At 30.4% G+C, this 12500-nt stretch overlaps 1 pseudogene; it reads right to left on the bottom strand.

Annotated features, from left to right (window-relative positions):
* The window catches only part of LOC137650727 (hemicentin-2-like), a 350211-nt pseudogene extending 345143 nt beyond the window's left edge, over nucleotides 1-5068 (bottom strand).
* Nucleotides 5069-12500: the final 7432 nt, after the last annotated feature.

The raw sequence follows: 12500 nt of genomic DNA on the forward strand, positions 1-12500 counted from the left end.
ATGTATGTATGTATGTATATATATATATATATATATATATATATATATATATATATATATATATATATATATATATATATATATTTATATACATATATGAATATATAAATTAATACACATTATGTATATATATATATATATATATATATATATATATATATATATATATATATATATATATATATATATATATATATATATATATATATATGTGTGTGTGTGTGTGCGTGTGTGTGTGTATATATATGTATATACATATATATTTATATATATATGTATATATATATATATATATATATATATATATATATATATATATATATATATATATATATATATATATATATATATAGGTGTGTGTGTGTGTTTGTGAGCGTAAATATACATACATAGTATGTGTATGTGCATATATGTACAAATACGAGAAAGAGATTTAATCTCGAATGCTACGCATGATGAAAAACAACGAACTGATCATAATTTAGAGACATTCATTAATGTTGAATCGTTACGTCTCTCTTTAGCAAATATCATTCTCTAGTAACACATTTTTTTCTCTCTCTCTCTCTCTTTTTTTTTTTTTTTTTGGCTAAACCTAACAAAACCCGACATTTTATTCATTGGTGACCTTTTAACATCCAGTTATATGCTTGGCTAATAGCTTTTCAGTTAGTGGGAGTAAAACATACATTTGGCTTTTATTCCAGCTTTAAAAATCCTTTTAAATAAATGAAATTTTTTCTTTTTGCTATGGAAGGTTGACATACTTTGAACATTCTAGGCGCCTGTGAACTCTAAGAAGATATATAAATACAAAAACAGAAAACATTTGGACTCGCACATACATACTGTGCACGCTCATATACACACAACATCCTACGATCGCTCATATGCACAGCAGCTTACGATACGGGTTGAATTGTATTTTTGAGATGCAGCGTTATCTAAGGAAAAATTTGCAGTTTTTTCTACGTTTTTTTTTAAGAACTGGATATTCATAAGCGAATAGCTAATTATTAAGCTTTTAGCTTTGTCAATAGCATTCCTTTTTTGACAGCGATAATACTGACTATATTGATAACAAATATTATATTGATAACAAAAATAATGACAATAAGTATATGATATTACTTTGGTAGGAAACTCTTTCCTAACCAGTTTTATTCTGCATATTGTGTACCAGCTTAGTATTGTAGAATAAAACAAACATTTTAATAGAATTTTCCTACAATTTCCTCCGATCACCAACCATCCCGTCTCAGCATGGCTGACGTATGCAAAGTAGGTGAAATGGTATAATGATTCGATAATCAACTTCTCCATAACTACTGCCGTCATTTTCATTGTAAATACAGATTTGCAATGTAAAATCTTCCAATCATTCAGCTTTGGGTACACAGTCATGCTCTGAATATGTATCTCCTATGCATACTAGCCTACTCTGAATTTATATTGCAGTTTACTAACAGATCTAATTTAATTAGGTAATAATGCTTGAACGCTATTACTCTAATTTATGTATATTCTTCTGCATGAACTACTTCGTGTACCTCAAACACATCAGCCTACTTGAATTTTGTATTGCCATACGCCAAAGGGCCTGTTCAAATTTTGTGTTGTTTCATACAAAGCGGCCTACTCTGACCTTATACTGTTTTCTACTCCCTTTTTATTACTCAAATTTGTACTGTCTTTTTGCCACTGTTATCCTACGATTTTGAATTACCTTAAGCACACAGTAATGCTTTAATTACAATGTGACATCTACAAACTGGCTTACTCTGATTTTTTACTACTAGGCTACAGCCATAATTGGAAAATCAGGATGCTACAAGCCTAATGTCACCAACAAGAAAGGAAATAGGGAAATAAATAAAGTGCATAAGAAGGAAAGAATAATGAATATGAAATATCTTGAGATCGGTAACAGCGTTCTGCACATTGGCTTACTCTGAATTGATACTGCTTTCTAAAATCTGGTGCATTGCTTTTATAATACCTTCTTCACACAGGACTACTCGGAATTTTCACTGTCCTTTGTTCACTGGACTACATTGATTTTAAATCTGCCGCCTGCACATTGGCCGTCTTTACTGTCTTTTGTAAACTAACCTACACAGGTTTTATGCTCTGTTCTGGCCACTGGTCTAATATAATTTCATACTGCTCTATGCATGGTGTACTATTCTGTTTTTTTATTGACTTGTGCAAATTGAAATGCCGTCTACACATTGGCCTACTCTTTATTCATACTGCTTTACATGCAATAACGTACTCCAATTCAGTACTGGCTTATGTCCACCGGTCTGCTATAATTTTGTACTGCCTTATAAACCTAGGCCCACTCTGACATTGTACTGGCTTCAACACACTGGCACACTGATTTTTTTTACTCTCTACTGTACACAGACCTACTTTGATTTTTTCTGCCTTCTGCACAATTTATTACATTGGCTTTATACCAATTTCTTCATATTGTCCTATTCATCTTTTGTATTGACTTATGTTACTGGATTACTCTGATTCTGCTATCTTTTCCGCACAATGGGCTACTCTGTTTTTATTACTGTATTATACACATTGTCCTTCTACGGTTTCGCACGCTAGAATACTATGATTTTGTATCTGTATTACCTTATGCATACTGGACTACTATGGTTTTCTTACTGGTTTATGCAAACTGACCTATAATTTTGTACTGTCTTATCTGCATTGGCTTCTTCCGAGGTTTTACTTCAGTATGAACACTAGCTTTTCCTAATTTATTCTGCCTTCTGCGAACCTGTCTACTCAGATTTTGTACTGGCATGTGAACATGAGTTTTCTCAGATTCTATACTGCCTTCTGCGAAATTGTTTACTCAGATTCTGTACTGCCATGTTAACAGTGGCCTAATCAGATTTTGTATTGCCTTCTGCGAACTGTTCTACTCAGATTCTGTACTGGCATGTGAACTCTGTTCTTCTCAGATTTTGTATTGCCTCCTGCAAACTTGTTTACTCAGATTCTGTATTGCCATGTGAGCACTAGCCAACTCAGATTTTGTATTCCTTCTGCGAACTGTTCTACTCAGATTCTGTACTGCCATGTGAACACTGGCCTACTCAGACTTTGTATTGCCTTCTACGAACTATTCTACTCAGATTCTGTACTGCCATGTGAACACTGGCCTACTCAGATTTTGTATTGCCTTCTACGAACTATTCTACTCAGATTCTGTACTGCCATGTGAACACTGGCCTACTCAGATTTTGTATTGCCTTCCACGAACTATTCTACTCAGATTCTGTACTGCCATGTGAACACTGGCCTACTCAGACTTTGTATTGCCTTCCACGAACTATTCTACTCAGATTCTGTACTGCCATGTGAACACTGGCCTACTCAGATTTTGTATTGCCTTCCACGAACTATTCTACTCAGATTCTGTACTGCCATGTGAACATTGGCCTACTCAGATTTTGTATGGCCTTCTGCGAACTGCTCTACTTAGATTCTGTAGTGCCATGTCGACATTGGCCTACTTAGATTTTGTACTGCCTTCTGCAAACCTGTCTACTCAGATTCTGTACGGGCATGTGAACACGAGTCTTCCCAGATTTTGAACTGCCTTCAACGAACTGCTCTACTCAGATTATGTATTGCCATGTTGACACTTGCCTACTCAGATTTTGTACTGCCTTCTGCGATCCTGTTCTCTACTCAGATTCTGTACGGGCATGTGAACACGAATCTTCTCAGATTTTGTACTGCCTTCTGCGAACTGCTCTACTTAGATTCTCTACTGCCATGTGGACACTGGCCTATTCAGATTTTGGACTGCCTTCTGCGAACCTGTCTACTCAGATTCTGTACGGGCATGTGAACACGAGTCTTCCCAGATTTTGAACTGCCTTCTGCGAACTGCTCTACTCAGCTTCTGTACTGGCATGTGAACACGAGTCTTCTCATATTTTGTAATGACTCATGAATATCAGCTGACTGTGATTATGTCCAACCTTATACACACTGACGTACACAATTTAGTACAGTTTTCTAACGCTGATGACTATAGGACGAGTTTGATATTTACTGAATGATGAGGTATCTGACTACGAAAACCCATACGCCATACTTGAAGAGAAAAAGTAGATAGTGAATGGAACTACGTTACCAGTTACCTTAACGGTATAAAGAATAAAGTTATTGCTAAAGTTTACTTACAATTCGGTGATATCCTGGCATAAGATGGTTGTAGGCTGACGACGAGAAGGAACCAACCGATGACTGATGAACGTATCCTCGTCCGAGGATTGGCTGGTACCGATGACGTAATTTCACGCCAGCCAATCATAGTTCGTTTTCACATACGATATTTGATGTATCGGTTAACGGCACAGGGCCTGTCAAATTTTATTTATCTATCTATTAGCATAAACTCATGGCTGAATACGTATAATTACACACTTGTTTATTAATATTGTCGAATCTGATCTAATTCACTTATATGTCAGATATTTCAAGTTTGCATTGTATATCAGTGAGATATTTTACTTAAAACATATGGCTAGATGAATATTTGTTTCCTTTGGATTTTCATAAAGCTACATAATTATACTTTTATTTAGATATCCAAAATATTTGTTTTTTTTTGTCGTAATGTCAGACTTGTATAAACAAAACATTTTCTATTCTATTGTTCTATTAAGACACCAATAACTCACAGTTAGTTAATCACTCGTAAAAACAAGTTAGAATCCGTCATTCATTTTGACCTTTTCTTTAGAATACAGTATGTGTTCTTCGTACAAGGCATCATCTAAAATCAAAGTATTGTCAACAGATATTAATTATGATCTTAGCTAGAAGTATTCTGTGTAATGTAAGGCTTCATTACAATGCTAAGTATAGCTCATAATAGCACATAAATAAACAGCGCCTAAATAAACAACACAAAGCTGGACATTTAAAGCTGCCTTCTTAGAACCAGTCCACAACAGGTATAGCTTCAGCACTGCATCGAATAAATGATAACGTTTTATTCAGTATTTTACAACCAGTTGTAATTTTTATCTCATTGACAGTTATTAATGTTTTATCACTGCATCGCTGTAGTTCCTCCTGAAAGAAAATAGAAAAATCATCAGTCAATTTCAAATTTATGGAAAAATTACTTATTTCAAATACAATTATCTGAATATCGATTTTCCTTTGCTTCTTTAAAACTTGATGAAAAAAGAAAATTTCATGATATTTATATCTTTTAGAAAAACTTCATATAGGTTAAATTAAAGTAGAAATGAATTTATATCTATTTATCTAACTATCTATTTATGTCTATCTATATGTAGACACATGTTCACTGAATATGTGTATAAATAAACACATACACACATATGAATATATATATATATATATATATATATATATATATATATATATATATATATATATATATAGATATAGATATATATATATATATATATATATATATATATATATATATATATATATATATATATATATATAACTGTATATATATATATATATATATATATATATATATATATATATATATACTGTATATATATACATATATATATATGTATATATATATATATATATATATATATATATATATATATATATATATATATATATATATATATATATATACAGAGTATATTTACAGAGTATATATACAGAGTATGCATGTATCCGTTTCTGAGTGGGGATACTTTAGCGTGGTGAATGGGTTTTTATATCACCATGATCAGCAAAGCTGTATAAGACAGGGCACCCATACTAAGTTGGTTTGCAGTGAACGATCAGACTAAAGTCCCCTACCCTCACCGAATCCCAGACATGACTGAAGACATGTCTTAGGCCTTTGTCCTGCAGTGTACTAGAAATGGCTCCATTGGTGTTGTTGAACATATATATATATATATATATATATATATATATATATATATATATATATATATATATATATATATATATATATGTATACCTATATATATATATATATATATATATATATATATATATATATATATATATATATATATATATATATATATATATACAGTAGTCTCACCTCTTTTGCAAGGAAAATAAGATTACGTAAAAGAAGAAAAATATGGAGTAAGAAGATTCCATACCGATAGGTAGCACAGTCTCCCCAAATTATCGACGAGAGAAATCAATGCAACCGAAAGAGAATTCGCTAACATAGTTGCTTCATCAAAATTGAATAAATAGTTCCCATGTCCAATATCTAATATTGCATTTGGCTCTGTGAATAGTTCGTTTAATGTATATGCCGACATGAATGGTTTGGCTTCACGCGAAATGGCCTGATGCATATTTTTACACTTGATAAAGGGAATATTTAGGTAATGAAAAATCGGCCCATAATGAAAAATTCATGCGCATATATTCATCGGTATATTTAAACATTTAAGAGGAATTATGATACACCGTCGCTTATGTAACAGCAGTTTTCAATGTGAAATTTCCATATATAATAAAGTTGGAAAATATAGTCAGGATGTTTTTGTCAGTTTTACTAGTATTTATGTAGCATTTCGCTAAGTATGAAGCTTACGTTGGTGAAATAATTAGACAAACGATCACAAGCAATTTGAATTTTTCGGGTTTGGTTATATTTTGTGTTTATATATTCCATTATAAAATAACTTTAACTAATTTACACAAGAGCATAGAAAGATATTGTCTATCAGATAAAATGATTGTCTTTAAATAAACTGGGGAGATTGTTAATAACACGCAAAAAAAGATACCAAAATTTTATAAAAAGTAAACCAACATAAAACATTTAATTACTATATTCAAAATAGTACCACAACCGAAGTCAACACGCAAAAAAAAGTTTTTTCGATGATAATTCTCTCTAAATTTATATGAAATACTTCTATTTATACCTCGTTTTTTGCTCATTAATAAAGTATCGCTTCTTTGTCGTTTCTTTGATGAATATGCACGTAACAAAGACACTCATTTGTGAAGTGTAATAGAGTTGTGGCAAAGGACGTTTTATCCCTTCTTTCTTTGTTGGTGATATGTATGACAGTCATTTATCAAACTGAGTCTCTCCCTTTGTTACGTTCTCGTTCGTTAATAGAACGGGTCATTTTTTTTTTCGTATCTTTGTAGTTTATATTTCGACTTATTAATACGTCTTTTTCCATCATTTTTGGTGGCTATTATTACCCTTCCGGTTTTCAGCATGTATTTCTGGGGTGAGATTGCGAGCTCTACGCCTTACCACACCCAAGAACTTACAGGGCTTTATTTCGCGGATTCAAACGATAATGTAATTTCACGATCCAAAGTTTATGTTACCTCCTCTCTTGTAAGGAAGTTAAGTCAGCGTTAAGGGCTGGTCACCGATCGTATGCTTGTTTCTCTCTCTCTCTCTCTCTCTCTCTCTCTCTCTCTCTCTCTCTCTCTCTCTCTCTCCACTACTACTACTACTACTACTACTACTACTACTACTACTACTACTACTACTACTACTATTTATTTTACTTTCTTCTATCAAGTATTCTTTTCAACCCTATTTCTTTAATTTCCATTAGTAGTAGTAATGGTAGTTACAGTCACTACAGCAGTAGTAGTAGCAGCAATAATAGAACCATTAGTTCCAGCATTCATAGAAGAAATAGTAGTAATAGGAGAGAGAGAGAGAGAGAGAGAGAGAGAGAGAGAGAGAGAGAGAGAGAGAGAGAGAGAAAAAAAATACCATATATTCGGTTCTTCATCGCAGACTTCGACTTTCTTACAATAAGGAGGTAAAATAAATTTTGATCTTTATAGTACATAGCGAACGTTTTGCAGTAGAGTTCTGACTGACCTTATTTATTTCACTTTGTGGGGATATTCACAATAAAAGCCATTCATCACTTAAGGTCTATAATAACGCCCCTGCACTCCCGAGGCTGTCAATCACAAAGTCATAAATTGTTATGGGTTCATTCTAACGCCAAAAGACTGAAAGTGTAGCTTAATAGAATGAGTGAACAGGGCAAGTCTTTAACAACGCAGTAAGTTTTCAACATTTTTCATAGTGCGTTGTTCCAATTTATTCTCAATACGCTGATACGGTGGAGAATGAGGTATTTAGTTGGCCACAATTTTTTATTTTTTATTTTTTATTTTTGTTTTTTAAATTAGATTCTACTAATTTTTTTTCTTTTAATTAGATTCTACTGATTTTTTTTAACAACATTTTATATATTTTTGCTAAACTTAATTAATTTGAGTTGAATCTGTAAATAACAGTATATTCATCATCACCATCTCCTCCCGTGCCTATTAACGTAATGGGCCTCGGTTAGATTTCACCAGTCATATCTATCTTGATCTTTTAAATCGATACTTCTTCAGTCATCATCTCCTACTTCACGCTCCATAGTTATCATCCATGTAACCAGGAGTCCTCCAACTATTCTAGGGCCTTGTGGAGCCCAGTTGAAAGTTTGTTGAAATAATTTTTCTTGGGGAGTGCGAAGAGCATGCCTAAACAGTTTCCATCTACCTGTCATCGTGATCTCATCCACATATGGTATTCTAGTAATCTCTTTATAGTTTTATTTCTAATTTTGTCATGCTATTTAGCTCTCAGTATCCTTCTGAAGGCTTTTTTTCAAGTCTAATAAATATATTGGAGATTGTTTCATTGTTACTGTCCATACAGTAACACCGATCTCACTAAACTGATATATAGCCTGATTTTTATATGTAATTTCCAGCGATTTGATTTCCATATTTCTGTGAAAATGGAATATTATAATAAAAAAGCTATTTATTCCTTTTTGAAAACAACACACAGATAACTGATACGCTGTTATTTTGAGACAATTAACAAATCAAAGTTTAACCTTATAAAAAGGAGAGTAATCCTAAAAATCAGGGAATCTGTGAGAAGGAATATAATTTTACCCCTTATCTTCAAATATTTCCGAAAAAATATGATGATGATGATGATTATTATTATTATTATTATTATTATTATTATTATTATTATTATTATTATTATTATTATTATTATTATTATTATTATTATTATTATTATTTGTGTTTTATAGTTAACTAAAGTATTTCTGTTATTGGGTTCAATATGAAATAGGTAGTAACGGAGTCTTGAATGGAAAACTATGATATATTATCTAAAATAAAGTGTTTTTGTCAATGGAAATTTATGAAAAAAAGGCTAGACAAATGGATGCCCTGAATTTTGAATTTTATATTAAATGATCTCTCTCTCTCTCTCTCTCTCTCTCTCTCTCTCTCTCTCTCTCTCTCTCTCTCTCTCTCTCTCTCTCATACAATAAAAAGCAGATCACCACCAAACACAAACGCAAAAATACATACGCATACACCCTTTCACACACTAGATTACATACACGTAAACATCCTCCTTTCTTGATATCTCTGGGAAACTTAATTCTTCTCTCTTGTATCAAGTAGGAAATTCGCTGTTAGTCTCTTCATGCCTCTCTATTTTGTCCTCTCTCATGCTTGGACTTTTCCATACTTTATGATTCCACTTCCTCGTTTATGCAACTCTTTTAATAGCCTCTTTAAAGACCCACTTTAATCTTTAAACTTCATCTCCTGAACTCTTTCCTCCCACCCCCAAGACTCCCCTCCTCCTCCTCCTCCTCCTCCTCCTCCTCCTCCTCCTCCTCCTACTCTTCCGTATATGCAAATTCTCGCCCATAAACTTGCACGGTAAGACATAAACATAATGAGTTTGAACTTCTGAAAATTACAGCTTTCATGAAATTTAAATCTTATATTAACAAGCAAAACAGGTAATCTCTATTGCTCAAATTACATACTAGTATTTTTGTATTTTTGTGTTTTTGTATAAAGGTATTGAAACTATGTAACACTAAATACTTAGTTGCAGAGTGAAGATCCAGGATTCTTTTCAAACGGAATTTCAATACTAATGAAATGGTTACTAGTCATAATAGTAATCGGTTATAAAGTATCTTAAAAAATAGTATTGCTATTACAGTATTTCGTAGCAAATATTTAAAATTCGATTGCTTCATTGTTTTAACCCAAAATAATGTCTCTCCAAGGGATTTGGAACAGGGGTTCCCAATCTGGGGTACATGTACCCCAGTGGTATATTTTTACTCTTCAAGGGGCACATTGGATCCGAGAAAGTAGCCGGTACTGTGCAATATATGAGGTAATATGTAATGAGACTGAATAATAGAATTATGTCACATCAATTTCATTGCTTCTATTTTTAAATCCCCATTCTTAGGGGTACAATGGAATGTATAAAAATAACCGAGGGGTACCGCAAGAATCTAAGAAAACAAAAAAAAAAGTGTTTAGAAAATCCCCAAAGATTAAACATATCATTGCTATTAAAATTATAAGTAATAAAAATTCAAAATAAATGAAAAAAAAGGAAATAAAACATCATTACACCATCTCTAAAACATGAAATTTTCATAAAATATTCAAAATATTAGAAATAGTTTAACGCTTAAAATCAGGTAACTCAAACTGGAGTATTCTGCGAAGCAGAGAAACTTTCAGTGTTGAACGATTTATTTCATGACGCCCCATCAGGGAACCAAGTTGTGGCTCTTAGAGAATCATATGATGTTAATGGCTTCCCGAGTTAAGCGGTATTTCATTTTATTACTGTATTACTGTTCGTCCGTTGAGAATTGCCAGGCTAGGATTGATATAACCAGAATATATATATATATATATATATATATATATATATATATATATATATATATATATATATATATATATATATACATACATATATATATATATATATATATATATATATATATATATATATATATATATACATATACATATATATATATATATATATATATATATATATATATATATACATATACATATACATATATATATATATATATATATATATATATATATATATATATATATATATATATATATATATATACAGGTATATATATATATATATATATATATATATATATATATATATATATATATATATATACATATATATATATGCATATATATATATATATATATATATATATATATATATATATACATATATATATGTATATATATACATATATATATATATATATATATATATATATATATATATATATATGTATATGTATATATATACATATATGTATATGTATATATATATATATATATATATATATATATATATATATATATATATATATATTCATTGATTGATTGATTGATTGATTGATGCGGAGAAAATCGAAAACCTTGTCTTCTTTTTTACTTCAAAATGCATAAATACCAGGAAATATATATTCACATACGCATAGACACAAACAAACACACACACACACACACACGCACACACACACACGCACACACACACACACACACACACACATATATATATATATATATATATATATATATATATATATATATATATATATATATATATATATATATATATATAAATTTAAACAATATATATATATATCTATATAATAATGTATGTATTTATATGTATATACATATATGCAGTATATATATATATATATATATATATATATATATATATATATATATATATATATATATATATATATATATATATATATATGTATGTATAAATATATATATTTATATATATATATATATATATATATATATATATATATATATATATATATATATATATATATATGTGTGTGTGTGTGTATGTGTGTGTGTGTTTTGCTTATGTAATTATGTATCGAGTGTGCATGCACGTATAGAGTGTATTTATGCTTTATGAAGTAAAAAAGATGACGTACTATCTTGATTTTCACCTCATTCTTAGAGTTACTTGTCGCCTATTCCCTAGCAAAGGTATTAACTGATGTTTAAGTTGCTGGTACCTGCAAAACATTGAATTTCAAGTAAATGTAATTCTTGCGAAAGACAGCTGATATATAAGAAAATTATATCTTCTCTTTTTTGATAAAGTATTTTTTTTAACATATTATGGGCCCGAAAACAAAGCCCCTTATATGTCATATATGAAACAATATTTCCTGATGTTTTAAGAAACTTTCTTTCCTTTTGCAATATATGAAAAATTAAAACTTTTACAATTATAGATAAAAATATAGTTATCAACATTCATAAACAGTTAATTCTTGTACTTTCATAACAAAAAAAAAATAAAAAAAAAAAAACTTTTATGCCATTGAGGAATTTTCTTCATTTTCAACTTTTTAAACAAAAGTGAATGCTGACTAAAATTAATTAAATTGAATAAAAAAATAAAAATAAACGGAAAGAGGAGAGAGAGAGAGAGAGAGAGAGAGAGAGAGAGAGAGAGAGAGAGAGAGAGAGAGAGAGAGAGAGAGAGAGAGAATTCATGTGATAAAACAAGTTTTTAAAAGCCTTAGTATAACTATCACGCGTATGAAAAAACTATGAGAAATATACTTTTTTTTCTTTCTTTT

Source organism: Palaemon carinicauda, chromosome 12 (genome assembly GCF_036898095.1).
Source record: "Palaemon carinicauda isolate YSFRI2023 chromosome 12, ASM3689809v2, whole genome shotgun sequence".
Classification (NCBI taxonomy): Eukaryota; Metazoa; Arthropoda; class Malacostraca; order Decapoda; family Palaemonidae; genus Palaemon; species Palaemon carinicauda.